Raw genomic sequence first — 26,175 nt, forward strand, 5'->3', positions numbered from 1 at the left:
CCCTTTGGTAAGTTTCATTATTTCAGTTCACAGTAAATAAGAGAAGATGTGATGATGATGATGATGATGTTTGGTTTGTGGGGCGCTCAACTGCGCGGTTATCAGCGCCCGTACAATTTCCCAATCGTTGCTCAGTCCAATTTCGCCACTTTCCTGGATGATGATGAAATGATGAAGACAACACAAACACCCAGTCATCTCGAGGCAGGTGAAAATCCCTGACCCCGCCGGGAATCGAACCCGGGACCCCGTGCTCGGGAAGCGAGAACGCTACCGCGAGACCACGAGCGGCGGACAAGAGAAGAAATTTCATGTTTTTCATACCAGGAAATTCTCTTTTCACTATCTGTCGATGACTATGGTTTGAAAAGAAAAGAAAAAAAAAACTATAGCTTTTGCTATATCACTGTAGACAGGAAAGCTCTGTATGGTAACCACATGGCAAACTACTCTCCTCTTTGTGTGCTGCCATTTGCCAAAACCTTGTTTCAATATCTTGAATGGTTTATGAGATAAGATGGCTCTTATTAATATTTCATTCTCGCACTAAAGCATTTGGAAGTGAACATGCTACATAAAATCCATTTTCTCAAGAATGGAGGAAGATTTTTATTCCCTCCTAAGTTTAAAGAAAAATTCAAAATCTTAGCTACATTTCACACACAGCAATACATGGTCTAATATGCACCAAATGAAAATTCATAGTGACTCCTTTTTTTCATTGCAACATTTTAAAAATTTGTTCTTATATGTGAAATATAACACTAACAATATTGTGAAAAGGGAAGTTGTTACTCACTATATAGTGGAGATGCTGAGTCGCAGACAGGCACAACTAAAAGACTGTCACAACTATAGCTTTGTCAAAATTAGACGACAAATACACACATACACACTCATGCAAACACAACTCACACACACATGACTGCAGTCTCAGGCAACTGAGGCCACCTGAGACTGCAGTCATGTGTGTGTGTGAGTGTGTGAGTTGTGTTTGCGTGAGGGTGTATGTGTGTGTTTGTCGTTTACTTTTGACAAAGGCCTTACTGGCCGAAAGCTATATTTGTGATAGTCTTTTTGTTGTGCCTATCTACAACTCAGCATCTCCCCTATATTTATTTATTTATTTATTTATTCTTTGCCCATGGACTCCAGCTGAAAATCCAGCTGAGAGTATTGGGTGTGTCATACAATAGGCTATTAACATCAAACTTGATTTCATTATATATAAATGAAACAAATGATTAAACAGAAATAGTCCATAATCATACAAAGGTATTACATGTTTCACATTATATCTACACACAAATCCAAACAACATACATGATAATTTTAAAAGATACATTTCAGTAATGATATAACATATTAAACACCATCTTAGTATTCACTCAAACTGTATATACATTTCTCTGTGAGATATAGTTTCAAATGATTTTTAAAACATTTTAGGTCTGTTTCTTTTTTAATGATTTTGGGGAGTTTATTAAAAAACCTATTGCCTGCTTCTTCTGGGGCAGTCATAGACAGTTTTAGATTTCTGTTTATCATGTAGTAATTTTCATTTCCTCTTGTACTGTGTTTGTGTACATCTTTATTTAGGAGGTGTTTATCACTTGACCTTACTGCCATTATGCTTTGGTATATGTACAGTGAATATACTGTCATAATATTATAGTATACAAAAGCTTGCCTACAGGTCTGTCTTGGTGGTATTTTTGCTATGCATCTCACTGCCCTTTTCTGAATTGTGAATATTCTTTTTAGGTAGCCAGCTTGTGCACTTCCCCATATATGAACTGAATAAGACAAATGTGGGAAGACAAGTCCATAATACACTGATCTGAGGACTTTATCATATGGTGAGTAGCAACTTTCCTTTTCACAATTTTGTTACATTCTATCCTGGATTTTCCATTGTTTGAAATATAACACTAACTATGTCCATGAAGCTGACATATAAATCTACGTGTAATGTGGAAATCAAGTTTTTTTACCAAACTGATTTCGTAAAATCATTTGAGGAAGATTGCAGGGTGTGTGCCTCAATTCTGTCAGCATAGGGCCTTGCCAACCCTGGCTCACTCTGTATAACATCACAATAGCATGCACAGCTTTCTGTTTAGGTGGTAGTGATGAAACCCACACCACTCTAGAAGCTGTACAGGGTGTAACTAAATTCCCTTTACAGACTGTGAGGACTTGTAGTGGGGACCAAGGTGGTTAAGTTTTGCATAGGAACTTATTCCTGGAAACATACTGTTTTCCCACTTCATGCAAAATACCACAACACTGGTTGCTCTCTGTCTCCTGCTGCTTGTCATCTGGGTCTGCTTACACTTATTTATTTTATTTATTTATTCGTGTTCCGTAGATCCGGTATACAAAAGAATTGCATGAATATGGAACGAGTCACAATATAAATTAACACTGTAGCCTACTTGTATATGCTAACAAATGTAAATTGCAATTGTTGTATAAGAAACAAAGTATGTTAATAGTTACAGGCTTAAGCATTTTCTACGGTAAAACAGAAGTATAAAATGATAAGATAATAAATTACAATTTTCCATATTACAAACTATACATTAGCAGGAATTTGATAGTGCCAATTGCCTGAACACAAATTGCCATACTGGTGTAAGATGTATTAAGTTACAAAGTGGCAATAGCAAATATTACAAGTAAAGTATTACATCTGAGTTACAATGTTACAGTAAAGAATTGATTAAGAGAGTAAAACGCTTTTTCCAGAAGATATCCCTTCAATTTACTATTAAATTTTGGCATTTCACTGGCAAGATTTTTTATGTCAGACGGGAGTGCATTAAACACCTTTATGCTTGAGTAGTATACGCCCCCTATCAGACTCAAGTTTTTTCTGTCAACATGAAAGTCATGTTTTGTTCTTGTGTCATAGTCATGATAAGAAGTATTGGTTTTGTACATGTGTAGGTTCTTAGCTGAAAAGCACATAAGGAATAAGATATATTGTGAGGTCATTGTTAATATTTTGTGTGTTTTAAAAAGATTTCTGCAAGAATGATTCCTGTTAACTCAACTTATAATTTGAATTGCTCTTTTCTGAGTTACAAATACTTTATTTGCCATTGGTTGGTTACTCCAGAATATTAAGCCATAGGATAACAATGAATGGAAATAGCCAAAATAAGCAGCCTTAACAGCATCACTATTAGAGTTGTTGCTATAATACGTAGAGCATAAGTTGCTGAACTAAGTCTTTTTTTCAAGTCCAAAATATGGCAAGACCAATTTAATTTACTGTCAATATTTTGTTGAATAAACTTGATGTATATCTTGATCATTACAGCTTAGACTTACGTCATCCTGAACTTTGTGAGACCCATGATTTTTTCTTTTTTTTAGATTTAAAGTTAGGCTGTTGCATCTGAACCACTTATGGAGGTCATGGAACACCAAGTTGGCAGATGATGCAATATCATTTTCAGGTGTTTTTTCAATTACAAGGGATGTATCATCTGCGAAAACCGTAAATTTGATGGTAGCCTTAGAACAGTGAGGAATGTCATTAAAAAAATGAAAAAGAGCAAAGGGCCAAGCACCAAACCTTGCGGCACGCCTACACTAACTGTTCCCCAGCCAGATGAAGCTGTTGAGCCATCTTCATGATTCAGCAATACCCTCTGCTTTCTGTCAATCAGGTATGATCTGAACCACATTCCCACTGTGTCAGTTAAACCATAATAGGCTGTTTTTGAAAGGAAGATTTCATGGCTCACACAGTCAAAGGCTTTGGTTAAGTCGCAAAAAATACCAACTGAAGCCAATTTATTGTTCAGTGCTTCTAAAACATTATTAGTAAAGGAGAATATGGCATCATCAGTTGACAGGCCTGATTGGAAACCAAATTGGCATTGACTAAGAGCCTTGTGGAAATTCAGGTGTTCTACAATTCTCCTATGCATCAGTTTCTCAAGAACTTTGGAGAAGCATGTTAAAAGGTATATAGGGTGATAGTTAGAAGCATCAGTTTTTTCCCCCTGCTTGAACAATGGTTTCACATTGGCATACTTCATTATTTCAGGCACAATACCTTGTTGGAGGGATTCATTAAATATATGGCAAAGTATTACACAAATGGCATTATGACAATGTTTAAGTACCTTAGTGTAGATATTATCAAAGCCAGATGACATTTTGGTTTGCATTTTAGTGATTATCCTTTTCACTTCACTGACTGTAACTGGGGCTATGAGCATTTGATTAGTTTTGCACAGACAAGATCCTTTCAGAAGGTCCATAGCCTCATTGACTGAACCCCTACAGCCAGTTCTCTCAGAAGCTGTTAGAAAGTGCTCATTTAAGACTGTTGCAACTGCATTCGTTTCTTTAATTAAATTACTGCACGGTCTTATTTCTACACTAGATACACTCTCCTCTTTTTTCCCCAGCTCCCTTTTGATGACATCCCAGATGGTTTTTATTTTGTTGTTAGAGTTGTCTATTTCACTTTTAATATGTAAGGTTTTGGAGCACTTTATAATTCTTTTTAGGATTTTACAATATAATCTGTAGTGTTATTTTATTGCAGGATCTTCAGAACATCTTTGTGACATATATAACCATTTTTTTGTATTACATGAAATTTTCATCCCTTTTGTAATCCAGGGTTTGATTCTGCAATTCTGGGGGTTAATTTTAATAGTTTTCTTGTGAAATGCTGCTTCAAAGAGGGACATGAATTCATCTGTGAATAGGTTGAATTTAATATTGACATTTCTTTCTTTGTATATTGGGCTCCAGCCAGTCTGCTGCAAGAGCTGATTGAAATTTTCTAAAGTGTCCACATTGATTGTTCTGAAGGACCTAAAAACTGGTTTATATTTTTTAATGCCAGAACATAAGTCATTAAGAGCTAGCAACTGCCCATCATGGTCTGACAGACCATTAAGAATTTGACATACAGTACTAAGACTACTACTAAACTTATCAATAAAGATGTTGTCAATAAGGCTTACACTGGTATCTGTCACTCGGGTAGGAAATTTAACTATTGGAGTTACAGTAAAGGTTTCCAATAAATGTTCCAATTCTCTTCTACTGGTGTTGTTTGTAAGGAAGTTTACATTAAAGTCACCCATGATGACTAACTGCTTAGCCTTTGAATATATTTTTACCAAAACTGATTCAAGCTGTTTTAAGAAAATACAGATTTTCCCTGCAGGAGCCCTATAAATTGTTACCACTATAATAGATTTATTATCAGCAAAAATTTCAGATCCACATGCTTCAAAATTAAAATCTTCACAATACATATTTAAGTCAAGTGATTTATAAGGTATACCCTCTTTGAAATAAATTACAGAATAGGGCTTGATGGGATGACCACCAAAGTTAATACTAATATAGTACCTCCACATCATGTTCCGGTACATATGATCATCAATTGGTCTTCCAGCATCCACGGCACCCACAACCCATGCTGAAGCTCAACAGTGGGTAGGAATCTCTTTGGGCAGGTACAGTAATACAGCATGAATGAAGACCGCAAGAACAAGCACAACAGCAGATACGAACCTCTCTTGGCAGATCAGAAACACAACTGAGTGGCTTGTAAACAAACCTCTAATAGGCAGGGACATCAGGTGATTAGCGAATTACAAACATAATATTGTAGTCACTGATCCCAAAAATGAGCGACATTTGAACTTGTGTTGTGGTATTCTGTACATAGCAGGAAAGTGGTACGTTTCTGGACATGAGTTTCTATGCTAACCTTAAGTGTCTTGGTCGCCACTACAAGTCCTCAACATCTATAAAGGGTATTTAGTTACACCATTCTTAAAGCAGCCAGATTCTCAGATCTTGAATCCCAAATAATTGTACAAGATCATACAGAAAAATATAAACAGACCTTTGACGAGCACCACCCCCTACACAGTGCTTCAAGCAGACCTAGCAGACTTAAATCCCACAACAGATTCCGTACAAGAGATTGTAACAGGACATCCTCCTCTAGCATTACTTTTCCTCAACAGTAGTTGTTGATATCAGTATTATTTTGTGAATTTCGGATAGTTCAATAATATCCCAGTTGCTTTTCTGAAAACTTCCATATAATTTATAATATAATATTTATAATACAATATTTTCTACACAGTATGTTGTATTTAAAGATAAAAATAAAGATAAAATTTATGAAAAGGAATTATTTTATAAAATATTTTATTTTGAATGTTATAATTGACAAGTAATAGTTCTGAATGTACAGTTAAAATTATTTTTTTAGAAACATGTGAAATTACGAAATATTTGCACACTTTAAATTTCTATTATTAATTACACAATCCTGTACTGTTTACTATGTTCATTTCTGGATTTGTTTATGAAATACTAATCAAAATTAATAATGTAATGAAAGCTACTAGGAATTCATTTGTAAATCCTTTGGAATATTGGTTTTTCCTTGGAGTGAGAGAGGCGTCAGCTTGCCTCTGATGTGATCAGATATATTTTTGTATAACAGTTGTGCACAATGTAATTTCGGATTTGTTAAAGTGAAAAATCAAGAGACTGTATGATATACTATAACGTGAAAAAATGTATTCATGTAAAAAAAAAAAAATTTCTGCAACAACGATCTTCAATTTTTTTTAGTTCAAACCAACCGTGAGGACCTGATCTGAGATTTTTAGCTTCAAGAATCAGACCCCTAGACAAGAAGAACTGGAGCCATCTAAACATGACAAGGTAAGTAAACTTGAAAGTTTATTGTAATCTTTGCTCCCCTCAAAATCTTCATAAAGACTTTGCTTATCAATTACTTGGACTGGGAATTGTTTAATGTGGACAATAGCTGGAAGAAGGAAGGGGGGGGGGGGGGGGGGAGATTACAATTGGGGGCATTGTCTGTGATTAACTGACTAATAATCTGTTGTAGAAAATTGTTTTATTTCGTTGATTTTTGAAATTTATGTACGAATAAGTTTTCGATCACCTGGAGCAAAACTGAAGACTGCCCAACCAAGGCTCTTTACACCAACAGTGAAGATGCACTACCAATAATGATGGACCGAATCTAATGAAAGTGAGGAGGACTTTACAACTACAACCAGGGACATCAAAAAGGAAAAATAAGTACAAACCATTTGTGAAATTAGTTTTATTGTGGTCTTGTGTTTGTTAACAAAAAGACTAGGGACAAAAGCAAAAGTGAGGAAGAAACATTTGAGCTGAGTTAAATTGGTGACAGTAAAGAAACAGTAAAGACTGATGTTTTGCACCACTTAATTTTGGCAAAACTAGAGGAAATGAAGACAGATAACAACAGCCAATTTAGTGCAGTTAATGATCAATTAACTAAAATTTGTACAGATAACAACAGTAAAATGGACAGGGTACAAGATCAGATAGGTCACTTAGTAATCAAGTTCATTAGTTAAAAAATAAGTTGTCAGAGGGTTTAAAAACTGTAAATGAAAAACTTGATGTTACTGTTTTAGAAGATGAGTTTGTAGCTGAGTCAGCAAAACAATTAAAGAATGTTGATGACATCAGAGTTGAACAGAAGGACGTAGCAGAAAATCTGTGTGAGTTGGGAGCTACCACCCAACAAAACATCACCAATTTAAACAAAAAGAATTTCAATGCATAAAACAATGTAACTGTTTTAGATCAAAAAATGTCAGCAGTTCATTAAAGTTGCATTAACAAAAATCTGTGTGCAAACAATGGTAGTCCATAGTCCAAGACTCGTATCAAGCGTTTTCCACCAAATAATTTACAGCCAGTGGATTTTCTGCACCTCTGCAAAGATAACTTTGCGTCAGGCAAGAATGGCAATAAAAAAATTAAATTTGTTGAAAGATTTCTCGAAGGCGAAGCTCTGACATGGGTGAATTTAAATTTAAGTCAGTGAGGAAAGTTTTTTAAATAAATTTTAGTTGGAAGCAGAACAGGGGAGAAACAGAAGTGAATATTTGAATGGTCCTAAACATAGGAATATGGACAGCACTTTGAAAGAGATTTGTAAGAACCAGCTTCAAAAATTAGTATATCTTGGCAAACCATTGGATGGATGAAATTACCAGGAACAGTGCAGTGGGATTTGGTACACAGACCTGATGACTGTCTTGAAAAATTTTTATGATATGTTAACAGACTGGATATGGCAATAGAAAGAAGTATGTACCATAATAATAGGAATGACAGAAATCACAATGGGAGTAATCACAGAAACAGAGATTATGGTTACTTCCATTGAGATCAAAGTGACAATAGGGAGACAAATTTTGAACAGCAGCAGAATAGGAATAATGGGAATAACCATGGGCATTTTAATAGAAGAAACAATCACAGAAGTAACTACTTGGGAGAGTTCGCCCCAATGAAGGTCCACAGTTTTGGGGCGAGGAAACATAACAAGCACAGGACCCTTCAGTTACACTTGCAATTAGACAATAATAACAGTGTTAATGACATGGCACATGTATCTGAAATTGAACATAAGAAATATCAGATTTCTCATTTATGTTTTGATCAAAAGTTGTGGGATATTATGTTTAATTATTGTGATGTAAGTGCTAATCACAAACCAGAATGTGAGAATAGTGAGAATTTTGGTGTAGTAAGTAAAAAGAATTTCTTCTCTTGGGCAGAAAACATTATTGTTGATGTATGTAAATCAGGTGATGACTGTATTGGATCTGAACTAGGTGGTATTTTTGATGTAGATGTGAATGAAAGCTGTGAAATAACTGAGGTTGGTAAGTCTGAGGCTGGTGGCTTATTGCAAATGAATGTAAGTGAGGTAAGTGATTTTGATGGAAATGAGAGTTGTCTGTCAGTGATGTTATTGATGAAACAATTTTGGTGGAATATGATGATGATGATTTGTATCAGGCATTTGTGGTGTTTAAGAATAATGAAGTTTCAGAGTTATTTGTGAATGGTATTGACAATACAGGTAAGGTATGTGATGTTGTAAGTGAGGTTCATGGAATACCAGTCCAGTAAAAACAGTTTTTCATTAATGTCATGCAGAGTAATGATCCACACAGTAAAGGTGAGGTATCTGTGAGCCTGAGAATAAAGGCGAAAACTTTTTGAAGTTTTCGCTTAAAACTTTTGGGCTGATAGGCCGTGGTCGACGTATAAAACTCTCCTCGGGCCTATCAGCCCGGAAGTTTTAAGTGAAGACAATACCAGCCATGAAAGCCTACATTTTTGAAGTTTGTTTGGGACCGGATTAATGATGACTTAGATAAAGGTGCATTCTGGAATAAGTTAGCTGTGGTTAGTCAGAATTTGTATCCCAATTGATGGAATGAAGTGAAAGAGAATCTAAGCAGGAAGTCTAATTTTGACAGTAATGTGTTTTGTGTTTCTTCTGTAACAAGTGATGTTAGTTGTGCCATGGAATCTATTCATTGTGTTCAATATTTACCTGATAATTTGATGAAATTGAAAGTGATCTTTTGCATGAAGTGTCTGACTACAGAGAGGATGATCAGATTTTGGGTGTCCTAACATTAAAATTAAGATTGATCAGGTAGCCTAATTTGTGGTATCCCATTGTAGTTGTAGGATAAGAGGAGCTACTGGTAATCAAAGCAAATTGGTTAAATATCAGGTAATTTTAACTTTTAGTGTAGAAGACCAGACCTTTGAACATGGATGGTTAGTGATCTCTAGTTTGGAAGAAAGTATAATTCTCGGTATGGATTGGACAGTGAAAGCTGAGGGTTGTTTTGGATGGGGTGCTAAAGAATTGTTTATTTTGGAACCTAAAAGTAATACTTATGTGAAAAATAATTTCAGTATTTTAAACTGTGAGAAAAGTTGTGACTATCTGCAAACATTGTGAACCAAGGTGAGTACCAGACGATTTACAATGATATAAATTGTGATTAGACTGAGGATCAGGATTTTGTAAGTGTAGAAGATTCTAAAGTGAGGGAAGCTAAAACTCTTAATGACCGACAAAAGGAACAACTTATGAATTTGTTATTGGAGTTTAGAAATGGGTTCAGTGAAAGATCAGGGAAAGTAAAAGGCTATCAGTGCATATTTTACCTTAGAGATCATCAACCTTTCTGTCTCAAGCCATATAGTATAACATTTTCAAAAAGGAAAAAATGTAGAGAAATAAATTCAGAAAATGGAAATTTGGGGAGTAATTGAGAGAAGTAGGTGTGCTTACAATGATCCTTTAGTTGTGGTAAGTAAGAGAAATGGTGGAGTGATACTTGTTTTGGACTCTAGACATCTTAAATAAGTTTCTTATCAGAGAGAGTGACCATACTGAGAACATAGACGAGCTGTTACACAAATTTGATTATGTAAAATTCATGAGTAGTTTGGACATGACCTCTAGATTTCACCTGATTCCACTTCAAATTAATTCTTGAAAGTATCCTGCATTTTTGCATGGAGGTAAGTGTTTTCAATACTGTGCAGTGCGATTTGGGCTAAATGTATCTGTAGTTGAATTGATAAGAGCTCTGGATTCTCTCTTGGGAAGTGAAGTGAGTTCAAAATTAATTGTGTAGGTTGATGACATTTTTGTAACTGAAAAGACTGGGGAACAACATTTGGATCTGTTAAGAGATGTTATTCAAAATTGGAATAAGGAGGTATGACTTTGAAAATAGATAAATTTTTAGGACATGTTATATCTGAGAAAGGAATTGCACATGATAAAGGGAAACTTAATGCTATTGATAATTTTCCTACTCCTCGCAACAAAATAACAGCTTAAATCATTTTTTGGGTAAACTGGGTTCTATAGAAAATTTTGTAGATACCAAGCTTTGGCTGCTTCATATCTGTGTGTACTTTTCAAGAAGAATACTGTTTGACATTGGACTCAGGAATGTCAGGATGCTTTTGATGAGATCAAAGGACAGTTGTGTCAAAGTCAGATATTGTTCAGACCAGATTTGTCTCTTTCTTTTTGTATTACGCCAGACAGTAATGATGTTGGTTTGGGTGCTTATTTATTTCACGAGGTTGAAGTTGAAGGTGTTATTGAACATAATCACTTTGCATTTGCTAGCAGACTATATAGAAGCATGAAAAGACATACACTGTAACTGAGAAAGAACTTTGGCTGTACATTGGGCATTCAACAAGTTTAAGTAGTAATAGTAGTAGAAGTAGAAGTAGAAGTTTATTGTCTCATAACATAAAATTTCAAGCCATTGATTTAAAGTACAGGAGACTCATCAAAACACAAAAACTGGTTTACAATTTTCCTTATAATACCAGTAATATAATATACAGTACTGAATAATTACTTAATTAAGCAATTAACAATTTTTCTTCAAAAGCAACAAACTTTTAAGAATAACAGTCCTAAGTACTTGCTCTCTCCTGCTCAAATTTTATGAATTCTTCTATTGAATAGTAACATTTCTGCACTAGTTTCTCATATAAGAATTTTTCAGTATTTCTAAATTTATGCTGAGCAATTCTCTTCCTTTCCCATTGTTTTAAATTTTCATACCTTTACAGTGTGGAGTTTGAACATAAAGTTTTAAACGGTGGTTGGGCAGCATAAATTATTTTGATTTCTGGTGTTGTAATCATGTTGAAACTGATCTGCTACAAATAAATCAGGGTTACCGTGTACAAAGATAATCAGCTCATATTTGTATAGTGAGGGAACACTTAGTATACTTAGATTTTTTAGGAGTAGACGACATGATTTTCTTCGCCCTACATTGTGCATAATGATGATTTTCTGAAGTTTTAGTATTCAACACATATGGTTTGAGTTACCCCAAAATAGAATTCCATACCCTATTACCGACTCAAAGTAGCTGTGATATACTACTTTTCTTATGTCCATACTGGTAGCATGTACAATATTCTCACTGCAAATGCTAGGCTGTTTAATTTATTTGCAGGTACTGTATATGTGATCCCCATGATAGATTTTTATCTAGTTGCATTCCTAGGAATTTCACACAAATTCCTCCAAATCCTGGTTTCTGTGACTGACCTGAATATCATTTAATTTTGCTTGTTTGGTTTTAAACCCCATTAATTGAGTCTTTTCCATGTTTAATTTTAACCCGTTTAAATCAAACCAGGTATCTAATTTTTCTAAAGTATTTAATACAGTTTGTGGAATTTGATCTGTACTGTTACTTTCAATGGTTAAAGATGTATCATCTGCAAATAAAACTGAGTGACACTCAATACTAAGCAGCAGATCATTTATGTAAAACAAAAACAGAATGGGACCTAAGACAGAACCTTGGGGTTCTCCATGTGAAATTGGTTGGTTTGGGGGATTAAAGGGACCAGACTGCTATGGTCATCGGTCCCTTTTTCCAAAGACAAAGAACACCCACAGAGAATAAAAACGAGGAACAAAAGAGATCACAGACGATACAGGACAAGAGAAACTGAAACAAAGACAAGACAAAACGAACTAAAAGCACACAGAGTGTGACGGTGGTTGGCCGACCAGAGAAATAAAAAAGGAAAAGCCAACCACTGGAAACACATTAAAAAATCAGTTTAAAACCGGAGGCCAAAGGCCAGAATCAACACAAAACAATAAGATAAAGACAGAAACACTCAGAGTAAAGAATAAAAACCCCCTGCCCGAATAAAACGTAAAACTAAGTCAGCCATAGCCGGGTCATCTGTTAAAAGGGCAGGGAGCGAGGCAGGCAGTGCGAACGACTGCCTGAGCGCAGCTAAAAACGGACACTCCAATAAAACATGAACCACGGATAAAACGGAGCCGCAGCGACATAGAGGCGCATCCTCACGGCGCAATAAGTGGCCGTGGGTAAGCCGAGTGTGCCCAATGCGCAGCCGGCAGAGGACAACAGACTCCTTGCGAGAAACCCGCAAGGAGGAGCGCCACACACCGGTAGCCCCCTTGATGGCCCGAAGTTTGTTGCGTGAAGGCAGGGCGCGCCATTCAGTGTCCCAAAGGTCCAGAATTTTGCGGCGTAGGAACGCCCGCAAATCGGTCTCCGGGAGGCCAACGTCCAGAGGTGGTGCACTAGTCGCCTCTTTCGCCAGCCGGTCAACATTCTCGTTGCCGGGGATCCCAACATGGCCTGGGGTCCACACGAAGACCGCAGAGCGGCCGCAACGCGCAAGAGTATGCAGGGACTCATGGATAGCCATCACCAGACGGGAACGAGGAAAACACTGGTCGAGTGCTCGTAAACTGCTCAGGGAATCGCTACAGATAACGAACGACTCACCTGAGCAGGAGCGGATATACTCTAGGGCTCGAAAGATGGCGACCAGCTCAGCAGTGTAAACGCTGCAGCCAGCCGGCAAAGAACGTTGTTCGGAATGGTTCCCTAGAGTGAGCGCATACCCGACCCGACCAGCAACCATCGAGCCGTCGGTGTAAACAATGCCAGAGCCCTGATACGTGGCCAGGATGGAATAAAAGCGGCGGCGGAAGGCCTCTGGAGGGACTAAGTCCTTCGAGCCCTGTGCCAAGTCTAGCCGAAGGCAAGGGCGAGGAACGCACCACGGGGGTGTACGCAGAAGTGCCCGGAAAGGAGGTGGAACAGGGACAAGCCCAAGCCCGGAGAGAAGCTCCTTGACGCGAATGGCGATCGGACAACCCGACCGGGGCCGACGTTCCGGCAGACGGACGACTGACTGCGGGAACAGGAGACGATAGTTAGGATGCCCGGGCGAGCTTAGAACATGGGCAGCATAAGCGGCCAGCAAACGTTGGCGCCGGAACCGCAGTGGAGGGACACCTGCCTCCACGAGTAAGCTGTCCACAGGGCTGGTGCGGAAAGCACCAGTGGCAAGGCGTATCCCGCTGTGGAGGATTGGGTCCAGCACCCGCAACGCAGACGGGGATGCTGAGCCATATGCCAGGCACCCATAATCCAGACGGGACTGGATTAACGCCTGGTAGAGCCGTAACAGGGTAGAGCGGTCGGCTCCCCAGCGGGTGTGGCTCAAGCATCTCAGAGCGTTTAGATGCCGCCAACACGTCTGTTTAAGCTGCTGGATATGAGGCAGCCACGTCAACCGGGCATCAAAAACCACCCCCAAAAACCTGTGGGTCTCCACCACAGCAAGGAGTTCGTCGGCAAGATAAAGCCGCGGCTCAGGATGGACTGTTCGGCGCCGGCAGAAATGTATAACGCGGGTCTTGGCTGCCGAAAACTGAAACCCATGCGCTACAGCCCAAGACTGCGCCTTACGGATAGCGCCCTGTAGCTGACGTTCAACAGCGGCAATGCCAGTAGAGCTGTAATAAAGGCAGAAGTCGTCAGCATACAGGGAAGCGGAGACAGAATTTCCCACGGCCGCAGCAAGCCCGTTAATGGCTATTAAAAACAGACAGACACTTAAAACAGAGCCCTGTGGCACACCGTTCTCCTGGACGTGGGAGGAACTATACGAGGCCGCGACTTGCACGCGGAAGGTACGACACGACAGAAAATTGCGGATAAAAATCGGCAGAGGACCCCGAAGACCCCATCCATGGAGCGTAGAAAGAATGTGATGACGCCACGTCGTATCGTACGCCTTCCGCATGTCGAAAAAGACAGCGACCAGGTGCTGACGGCGGGAAAAGGCAGTACGGATGGCCGACTCCAGGCTCACCAGATTGTCGGCGGCGGAGCGGCCTTTACGGAACCCACCCTGAGATGGAGCCAGAAGGCCTCGAGACTCCAGTACCCAATGCAAGCGCCGGCTCACCATCCGTTCAAGCAACTTGCAAAGAACGTTGGTGAGGCTAATGGGACGGTAGCTGTCCACCTCCAGAGGGTGCTTTCCAGGTTTCAAAACGGGGATGACAATGCCTTCCCGCCATTGCGACGGAAACTCCCCCTCGACCCAAAGACGGTTGTAAAGATCGAGAAGGCGCCGCTGGCAGTCCACTGAAAGGTGTTTCAGCATCTGACAGTGGATGCCATCTGGCCCAGGAGCGGTATCAGGGCAAGCAGCGAGGGCACTGCGAAATTCCCACTCACTAAATGGAGCATTGTAAGATTCCGGGTGGTTGGTGCGAAACGAAAGGCTCCGACGTTCCATCCGCTCTTTAATGGAGCGGAAGGCCTGGGGGTAATTCGCAGAAGCGGAACTCATAGCAAAATGCTCTGCTAAGCGATTGGCAATGACGTCGGAGTCAGTACAAACTGCTCCATTCAGTGAGAGCGCAGGGACGCTGGCAGGTGGCCGATAGCCGTAGACGCGTCGAATCTTGGCCCAGACCTGCGAAGGAGTGACATGGAGGCCAATGGTGGACACATACCGCTCCCAGCACTCCTTCTTGCCGTGGCGGATAAGGAGGCGGGCCCGCGCACGCAGCCGTTTGAAGGCGATAAGGTGGTCGAGGGAGGGGTGTCGCTTGTGACGCTGGAGCGCCCGCCGGCGATCTTTAATCGCTTCAGCGATCTCAGGCGACCACCAAGGCACAGCCTTCCGCCGAGGGGACCCACAGGAATGGGGAATGGCAGATTCGGCGGCAGTAACGATGCCGGTGGTGACCGATTGAACCACCGCATCAATGTCATCGGTAGAGAGAGGCTCAAAAGCGGCAGTGGAGGAGAACAAGTCCCAGTCAGCCTTATTCATAGCCCATCTGCTAGGGTGCCCAGAAGAGGGGCGCTGTGGTAGTGACAAAAAGATCGGAAAATGGTCACTACCACACAGGTCGTCATGCACACTCCATTGGACAGACGGTAAGAGGCTATGGCTACAGATTGAAAGGTCAATGGCGGAGTAGGTGCCATGCGCCACACTGAAGTGTGTGAAGGCACCATCATTTAACAGCGAGAGATCGAGCTGCGACAATAAATGCTCAATGATGGCGCCTCGACCTGTTGCCACCGACCCACCCCACAGAGGGTTATGAGCGTTGAAGTCGCCCAATAGCAAGAAAGGTGGCGGCAATTGGGCGACCAGTGCAGCCAGGACATGCTGCGAGACATCACCATCCGGTGGAATGTAAAGACTGCAGACGGTAACAGCCTGTGGCGTCCACACACGTACAGCGACAGCCTCTAAAGGCGTCTGGAGAGGGACAGACTCGCTGTGCAGAGTGTGAAGGATATAAATGCAGACGCCACCAGACACCCTTTCATAAGCTGCTCGGTTCTTGTAATAACCCCGATAGCCACGAAGGGCGGGGGTTCGCATCGCCGGAAACCAAGTTTCCTGCAGAGCAATGCAGAAGAAAGGGCGAAGGCTGAGAAGTTGGCGGAGCTCAGCTAGATGGTGGAAGAAACCGCTGCAGTTCCACTGGAGGATGGTATTAGCCATGGATGGGAAAGGCGTGAAGGGACTGGGGAGGCAGATTACGCCTCCGGGGCCCCTGCTGCTACTGAGTCACCACCGGGACAACAGCTATCTACTGCATCCGAGGGACTGGCGAGATCCATGTCCTCAGCGGACGCCAGGATCTCCACCTCATCCTCGGACGCAGAGGGAGAAGGCTGCGGTGGGACAGGTGCCACCGCAATTTCAGGATGCTTGGGAGCCTTTTTCTTTGACTGCTTTGCGCGCTGAGCCTTAGGTGGTTCTGGCTGGGAGGGCCTCACTGGGTCAGTCTCTGGGACTGAAGACGACCGTGACGCCCTACGACCAGCGACCGGTGATTGTTTGACAACCTTGCGGGTGTCCACTTTGGCACTGGGCAAAGCCTGGGATGGGAGGGCCCCAAGGGACCCCTTCCGAGCGAGAGGAGCCGAAGAAGGCTCACGCTTCTCCGGCTGTGAAGGGGGAACAGATGTCCCCGGTGGTTGGGGTGGTGTTGCTCCTGAAGTAGATGGAGCAGGAGCAACAGGGAGTGAAGTGCCCCCCACAACCAAGGGGGCCGGTGAATGCTGACCGAGCTGAGATCGAACTGGTGTTGCAGCAGCGGCATAACTAGTTGGCATTGGCACAGGATGTAGCCGCTCAAATTTCCGCCTTGCCTCGGTGTAGGACAGGCGGTCCAGGGTCTTATATTCCATTATCTTCCGTTCCTTTTGAAAGATCCTACAGTCCGGCGAGCAGGGGGAATGGTGTTCTCCGCAGTTAACACAGATAGGAGGCGGGGCACATGGAGTATCAGGATGCGAAGGACGTCCACAATCCCGACACGTGATGCTGGAAGTACAGCGAGATGACATGTGCCCGAACTTCCAGCATTTAAAACACCGCATCGGAGGAGGGATATATGGCTTCACATCACAACGGTAAACCATCACCTTAACCTTTTCGGGTAAGACATCACCCTCAAAGGCCAAGATGAAGGCACCGGTGGCTACCTGATTATCCCTCGGACCCCGATGGACGCGCCGGACGAAGTGAACACCTCGTCGTTCGAGGTTGGCGCGTAATTCATCGTCGGACTGCAGAAGAAGATCCCTGTGGAATATTATACCCTGGACCATGTTCAGACTCTTATGCGGCGTGATGTTAACTGAAACATCCCCCAACTTGTCACAATTGAGCAACCTCCGTGACTGGGCAGAGGATGCCGTTTTGATGAGCACAGAACCAGAGCGCATCTTGGACAAGCCCTCCACCTCCCCGAACTTGTCCTCTAAATGCTCCACAAAAAACTGGGGCTTGGTTGACATAAACGATTCCCCATCAACTCGCGTACACACAAGGAACCGGGGTGAATAGTCTCCACTGCCTTCTTTTGCCATACGTTCCTCCCATGGAGTGGCCAGGGAGGGAAATGATCGTGGATCGTATTTCCTGCCGTTGAGGTTAGACCTCGATCGCTTAGAGACTGCTGGTGGTGGCCCACCAGCGAGAGATGATGTACCACGCTTCATTGCGGGTCATCCGCCCTGATGCCACCTACTCCGACCAAGGGCCCTCCCCACGGGCGCCACCCAGCCACAGCAAAGGCCACCTGGCAGGATGGCCATTGCCGGGAGTCCCGATGCCCCAGGGAGATGGGCATCTACTCCTTGGCATACGTGGGGAGTGAACGGCGCAGGCATCAGTAGAGCGATCCCTGTGTTGTCAGGGGGCTACAACCAAGAGGGTACATGGCGACCCCACCACAACGGACTGGCTACCGTGCTGGATCTTAGGTGCAAAAATGGCCAAGGTCGTCGTCGCAGGTAAAAGAAACACTGCAGAGTGCAGCGTGGTAATCGCCCATGAGATCGAAAACGAGCGGGACACCATCGCAACGACGAGAAAGACGGCAATAGGTCTAATTGCACGAAGGATACAGTGCACCATGTAAGGTGCCCTTCCCCAATTGGCTCGCTCTTCGGAATAATTTGGATAGATGGAGGTCAAACCCGAGAGGGGACCATCACATAAGGCCGAAACGTTTGAGACTCCTTTTAGTCGCCTCTTACGACAGGCAGGAATACCGCGGGCCTATTCTAATCCCCGGACCCGCAGGGGGTCATGTGAAATTGTTTTCCATTTTGAAGGATAAGTTCCTCTGTCTGATGTTATAACCATTCTTTGTCTTCGGTTGGTTAGATAGGATTTAAAACATTCTAATACCATGCCCCTAATTCCATACTTTTCCAGTTTACAGAGCAGCAGGGAGTGATTCACACTATCAAAGGCATTTGATAGGTCACAAAAAATTCCTGTGGCATGCAGTAAGTTGTCTAGAGATGAGCTAATTTTATCAACAAAATTATTTATAGCAGATTTTGTGGTTTTGCCTTTTTGAAATCCATACTGATATTTTGAGATTATTTTAAATTTTCCTATGAAATTTTGAATTTGTATGGTGACTACCTTCTCAAATTTTTTGGTAGTGATGGAGGAAGAGAGACTGCATGATAGTTTCCCACATGTTCTTTTGTCCATTTTTTGAATAGTGGCTTAACTACTGTGTACTTCAGCATGTCTGGAAAATAACCTTCTTGAAGGGACTGGTTAACTATTGTAGTTAGCAGCTGTGGACTTGTTTTAGAGACTGTTTTTAACACTTTTGTTGCTATCCCATCCCATCCTGCTGATGTTTTACTTTTTAGTGACATTTTGTACATCTTTTACAGAAGTTTTGGTGAATGTACTGAAAAATTCACTGCAAAGTTGCTCACTGTTGAAGAAATTTACCTTGTCTGGGTACTCTGCTAGATTGACATTAGATTTGTTTATGTTTATAAAGAATTCATTAAACAATTCAGAAATGTGAGCAGCATTTACAATAGTTTTATCCTTTATTTAGAATTCAGAAATATCATGGCCTCTACCTGTGGCACCTGTTTCAGCTTTGATCACTGACCAAAATGCCTTTGATTTGTTTTCACTATCCAATATAAATCTATTATTTGCCAGTTCTTTCGCCGCCTTTACAATTTTTTTAAAAATATTTTTGTAATCTTTTACATAGGTAACAAAATCAGGACTTTTGTTATGTTTAAGTTCCCTTTGTTGCTGTCTTTTTCTTGCACTCAAGATTTTTATTCCTTCAGTAATCTACTTTACTTTTTTTCCTACTTTTTATGATGTACAGTAAGGGAGAAAGTTTCATTAAAAACGTGCAGGAATTTTTCCAATAAAGTAGCAAACATTGTTTACTAGGTCACAAAGTCATCATCTATACTGATCACAAAGCATTATGTTATCTCCAGGAGTGTAAGCTGTACCATAACAGAATTACTCATAGGGTCTTGTTTTTACAGTAATTCAATTATGAAATCAGATACATTAAGGGCACAATGTAGTTGCTGATGCTTTGTCTAGGCTATCTTTAGGGAGTGACTCACCTAACAGCTTTGGAGAAGGAGAGTAAGAATTTAAAATTATTTGCTTTAGAGGTGTGAAAGAGGAAAAAGATTGAAAGTTTGCAAACATATCCACAGGTATCAAAATTGGAAATTGGTTAAGAGCATGTTGGGTAAGAAAGGAGGAGAAAAGATTGAACAATATTATAAGGTACACAAGGGTATTTTATTCAGGAGACATAAGACTGACTCCGATGATTGGAAACTATATTAGCCAGAACACTGTACTGATAGTTTAAAAACTTATACACATTACAGTTTTGGTCATTGTGGATCAACCAAATGTACACAATAGATTCAGGAAAACATCTGTTTTTATATCATAGAAAGGAGGGTCAAGTAGAAGATGTCAAAGAGTGACCAACAACCAAACAAGTAAAGGTCAAATGCAAAACATACTGCCTAATAGTAACCTAGACCTTGTGTCTGTGGACATCTATGGACCTTTGCCTAAGTCTAAGAATGTATTTTGTTATGTTTTTGTGGTGGGTGATATATTTTCAAAGTTCTTAAGGCTGTTTCCTCTTAAGAAAGCTACCAGTAAGTAAATCATTTCTATGTTTGAAAACACATATTTTCATCAGGTGGGTATTCCTAAAATAATTGTATCTGACAATGCTTCTCAGTTTACATGACAAGCTTGGAAAGACTTTGTTGACATTCTAAAATAAGCCATATTCTAACCTCTGTGTACCATCCCTCAAGTAAACCTGGAGAGAAATTGGAAGACTGTTGCAAACATATTGTAGTAAGAATCATACCAGTTGAATAGATTATATAAGTGATTCTGAGGATGAACAGCCATTCTTCAAAGAAGAATGTTAAATCACAGACCAGCTAACTTTATTTCTGGGGATGTTGAGTTTCCACCATGTAAAATTCTGTCAGCATAAGAAAGAGAAGAGTGTGTTAGGGAGATGATGAAAAAGCAGGGGAATAGGAGGAAGCAGAGACATGATGGTATATCTGCAGGTTCATACAACTATATAATTCTGTTATGTAATAGATTTGTGCTTTAGATTTTGATACATATATGCCATGAGATTTTGTTATATATATTTCATGTGACTAAATGGGTAGATCCTTTTACAATTTTGAAATGTGACAATGTCATTAAATATCTAGTGATAGATTTCTTATTTTAGAATGCTATTAGTGCTAAATATTATTATTATTATTATTGTGTTCTCTGCGGAAAATGATTAATTTAATTGCCATGGACTCTTTTGGGTAAAGTCATGGGCGTTGTGGTAAATTGAGTGAAAACTCGTTTAGTTAATTGTAAATACTAAGAATAGTATCTTGAAATTTCATATGTGCAAACCAAACACATGTGTATGTTAAACACAGAATTCTTATGTCAGTACATCATGGACTATGGTCCATACCTCATTTTGCAGGCTTTTCTTGGATGCTGCGTCAGTCCAATCCAACTTGTCTTGCTTGTGTACATAATTTCTTTTAATCTACTACTTGTTAAGTGAAGGACAGTGTTATTCCACATAAATGTATGTTTTTTCAGGTACGGGGATCAACTTCCCAATACATTATGTAAGTTTAAATCTGGTTCAACATGCATATAATGCTGTGGAACTTTGATGTTCTATGACAGATGATTTGTTACATTCAGCATAGAAATGTGAAAACTTAAGAAGTTCCGGCATATGTTCTATGAACCATGTTTTAAATAATTATCAGGATCTGAAAAAATTAGGCACTGTTAGGTTAGTAGCCATACATTTCAATTGATTTTGCTACCTCAATACTCAGTATGTATTTTTTATCAATTGTAAATGATTCTTCTATATATTTATGTACATAGGTTAGTCTGTATGACAATTATCAAAAAGTGTGGAAGGCATTTATGAATGTGATCATAAATTGTGTACAGACTGTATAACAAGATGTATACATTTCTGATTTCACACACTGATTTTGGTCCTCATACTACTGAATTATGTCATCATTCCAAGCTATTAATGACACTGTTTACCTATGCTTATCCTGAGTACTGCATTATTGTATCTCATTGGAACTTGAGTTGTGTGCAAATTCATGCTTAACTCTGTTTTGGGTGCCCCTAGTCATCGAGGCTGTGTGTATGTACTCAAGGAGAGCGTGCAACTACTGGTTGAGGCTAGATGCTTCCTCTAATTAAACTTTACATATGGTTGAATGTATTGATATATGATTTTGTTGTTTTGAAACATTTATGCTAGTGTGTACCTGGTGTGGTTTGTATTCATGGGTCGGTCCCCATATCTTAAGCATAGGCCCTTATATTTTATCATTATTTTCTCTTTTCATGAGTCAACATATCCTTACATACTCCAGTTTATGTGGCTGATTGATTTTGTGCTATACTTCTACTTGTGACTGAGTATATTCTTCTAGTCAGTACCATTCGTGAGTATTTTGAGCTGGCTCACTTGTCGTGCACTTAGGTTCTGTATTTTTTCTTCCCTTTTGATGAGTTTGAAGGTGTGACTTCATAGATGTAAACTTGCAATTGGTAATTCTAGTAATTTACATTGCCTTAAAACTTATTTCTATAGTGTAGTGTTGTAATCTTGTAGTTTTGACTTTGCATCATTTGTCTTGGGACAGAGTGTTCCACAGATCTGAAAATTTGAATGCCGTGTGCTCATATATGTACAGATTATGATTTGTATAGTAGATATTTTTCTTACGTTCTGAGCAACTTCATGTGAATTTTGTTCATAATTTTGGAAATTGACACCCTATGTTAATTTTGCCATTTCACTACTCAGGTTTCACACTTATTTGGACTATAGACAACTTGGCGAAGAGTTCTCGGGCTTCCACCCGGCTGGAAGCATACATTCACATATAGACAACTTGTAAGCAAGAAGAACTCTATTTGCTGTAATCAGAAATTTGTCAGATGCTCTGTATTTCCTTCTGTAACTTTTGCTGTTTTTTGTAAACTAACATATACTTATGTTCATAGGAAACTGATGACCATAAAACCTAAAACTTTCTTGTAAATTTGGAATTTGACATTGACAATTGGTATTCTATCTTTTGGCATCATTTTTACATTGTCTGGCAAACCTTATAGTAGGCCAGAAAATACAGTAAACACATTGTTTCCATTTATGTGACAGGGGGTGATGTAATGGGACATCCTCCTCTAGCTTTACTTTTCCTCAATAGTAGTTGTCAATACCATCATTATTTTTTGAATTTTGGACAGGTGAATATTATCTCAATTACTTTTTGGGGAACTTCCATATAATCTAATACACAGTATGTTATGTTTCAAGCTAAAATTTATGAAAAGAAATTACTTTATAAAATATTTTATTTTCGAAGTTATAATTGATAAGTACTAGTTCTGAATGTACAGTTAATTTTTTTTTTTTTTTTTTTTTTGTAGAAACTTTTGAAATTACAAAATATTTGCACACTTAAAATTTCTGTTATTATTTACCCAAACCTGTAGTGTTTACTACGTTTATTTCTGGTTCATTTATGAAATAATAGTCAAAATTAATAATGTGATGAAAGCTACTAGGAATTCATTTGTTAGAAAAATTGTAAACCCTTTGGAATATTGTTCTTTCCATGGAGTGAGAGAGTTGTAAGTTTGCCTCTGATGTGATCGGATGTATTTTTGTGTAATAGGTACGAACAATGTAATCTTGGCTTTGTTAATATGGAAAATTAGAAGACTGTATCATATACTACAGTGTGAGAAAATATATTTACATAAAAAAAATTCTGCAACAACAATCTTCAAATTTATTTAGTTCAAACCAACCATGAGGACCTGATGAGAGATTTTCAGCTTCAAGAATCAAACCCATAGACAAGAAGAACTAGAGCCATCTTAACATGACAAGCTAAGTAAACTCGAAAGTTTATTGTAATCTTTGCTGCCCTCAAAATCTTCATAAAGACTTTGCTTATTAATTACTTGGACTGAGCATTGTTTAATGTGGACAATAGCTGGAAGAAGGAAGGAGGGAGGAGATTACAAATGCACAGCGGTAATGTATCAAGCTGGAAGATTTGTATCACATCAGAACAGATGTAGCACTAGTCAAAACAAATCAAATTAAATGAAGCCTTAACAATGATGGAAACAGTAAATACAATTGTAGTGAAGTCCAAGGCATGGAACATTTAGAATGACCCAACTGCTCTACGAGATGTACGCTTGGTGACCTATGGCTTGACAAGAAAGAAGCACTGGACATGGCCAGATATTGCACTGCAAAACTTTAAAAGAAATTTTCCAGACATGAAACAGTAAAGTAAGTTAGACGGCAAGTGGTGGAACACCAAAATATTATTCCATATGTTGCAAGAGACTGAAAATTGTTGAAGTATGCCATTCTAGCACCTTCAGAGGTACAATCATCTACAGTAATTCTAAGAACATAACTAACTGAATTGAGTTTCTGTGCAAGTTTTATCGCATTGTCATTAGAGTTTAAGTTTTCATAGACATGAATTCCCAGCAACTTGTATATGTTACTCTTTGTATGGCTTTGTCACTCAACAGCACCTCTGGAGTTACATTTTGACTTAATTTCCCAAACTGCCTGTAATTTGTTTTATTTGTATTTAAAAAAAAGTGAATTTCTTTGCATTAAATCAAGAGTGGACATACTTAAGGATTATATCAATAGTTTTTCTCAGCAATTGCTTTGCCACATTTATGATGACACTAGTATCATCTGCGAATAGCATAACATTAGCTACACTATCTGGATGTATATATCACTTATATAGATAAGAAATAATATGGGACCTTAATCACAGTCTCTTCTAGCCACCCTTGAACTATCTATTTTTAACTGTGTTTTTCTTCATTCTCACTTGCTATCTTTAACGCTGTTTTCCTTTATTCTCACTGTTGTCTTAACTGAAATGTCTTTAATTCTTCTCCCCTATTATCTTATTTAGTACCAGCTATTTTAATCCTCTTAAATGAAACAGAGTTTAGCAATATATACTGCAGCTCGTCATCCAATTGGACTTCCAGTGCAGTACTCCATTGTTCTCTCCTCTCTTGTTACAGGGTGTTTCAAAAATGACCGGTATATTTGAAACGGCAATAAAAACTAAACGAGCAGCGATAGAAATACACCGTTTGTTGCAATATGCTTCGGACAACAGTACATTTTCAGGCAGACAAACTTTCGAAATTACAGTAGTTACAATTTTCAACAACAGATGGCGCTGCGGTCTGGGAAACACTATAGTACGATATATTCCACATATCCACCATGCGTAGCAATAATATGGCGTAGTCTCTGAATGAAATTACCCGAAACCTTTGACAACATGTTTGGCGGAATGGCTTCACATGCAGATGAGATGTACTGCTTCAGCTGTTCAATTGTTTCTAGATTCTGGCGGTACACCTGGTCTTTCAAGTGTCCCCACAGAAAGAAGTCACAGGGGTTCATGTCTGGCGAATAGAGAGGCCAATCCATGCCGCCTCCTGTATGTTTCGGATAGCCCAAAGCAATCACACGATCATCGAAATATTCATTCAGGAAATTAAAGACGTCAGCCGTGCGATGTGGCCGGGCACCATCTTGCATAAACCACGAGGTGTTCGCAGTGTCGTCTATGGCAGTTTGTACCGCCACAAATTCACGAAGAATGTCCATATAGCGTGATGCAGTAATCGTTTCGGATCTGAAAAATGGGCCAATGATTCCTTTGGAAGAAATGGCGGCCCAGACCAGTACTTTTTGAGGATGCACGGACAATGGGACTGCAGCATGGGGCTTTTCGGTTCCCCATATGCGCCAGTTCTGTTTATTGACGAAGCCGTCCAGGTAAAAATAAGCTTCGTCAGTAAACCAAATGCTGCCCACATGCATATCGCCGTCGTCAATCCTGTGCACTATATCGTTAGCGAATGTCTCTCGTGCAGCAATGGTAGCGGCGCTGAGGGGTTGCCGCGTTTGAATTTTGTATGGATAGAGGTGTAAACTCTGGCGAATGAGACGATACGTGGACGTTGGCGTCATTTGGACCGCAGCTGCAACATGGCGAACGGAAACCCGACGCCGCTGTTGGATCACCTGCTACACTAGCTGCGCGTTGCCCTCTGTGGTTGCCGTACGCGGTCGCCCTACCTTTCCAGCATGTTCATCCGTCACGTTCCCAGTCCGTTGAAATTTTTCAAACAGATCCTTTATTGTATCGCTTTTCGGTCCTTTGGTTACATTAAACCTCCGTTGAAAACTTCGTCTTGTTGCAACAACACTGTGTTCTAGGCGGTGGAATTCCAACACCAGAAAAATCCTCTGTTCTAAGGAATAAACCATGTTGTCTACAGCACACTTGCACGTTGTGAACAGCACATGCTTACAGCAGAAAGACGACGTACAGAATGGCGCACCCACAGACTGCGTTGTCTTCTATATCTTTCACATCACTTGCAGCGCCATCTGTTGTTGAAAATTGTAACTACTGTAATTTCGAAAGTTTGCCCGCC

The 26,175-nt window shown here is 40.1% G+C and overlaps 1 protein-coding gene and 1 long non-coding RNA gene across 4 annotated transcripts in view; one reads left to right on the forward strand and one right to left on the reverse strand.

Annotated features, from left to right (window-relative positions):
- The window catches only part of LOC126090187 (sodium-dependent dopamine transporter), a 497,172-nt gene that overhangs the window by 53,234 nt on the left and 417,763 nt on the right, over positions 1 to 26,175 (reverse strand). The window lies entirely within an intron of this gene.
- Positions 1,757 to 22,956, forward strand: LOC126090240 (uncharacterized). The gene is made up of 3 exons (XR_007521102.1): positions 1,757 to 1,859; positions 6,637 to 6,729; positions 22,463 to 22,956. It is a non-coding gene; the product is annotated as an uncharacterized LOC126090240 (long non-coding RNA).

Source organism: Schistocerca cancellata, chromosome 1 (genome assembly GCF_023864275.1).
Source record: "Schistocerca cancellata isolate TAMUIC-IGC-003103 chromosome 1, iqSchCanc2.1, whole genome shotgun sequence".
Classification (NCBI taxonomy): Eukaryota; Metazoa; Arthropoda; class Insecta; order Orthoptera; family Acrididae; genus Schistocerca; species Schistocerca cancellata.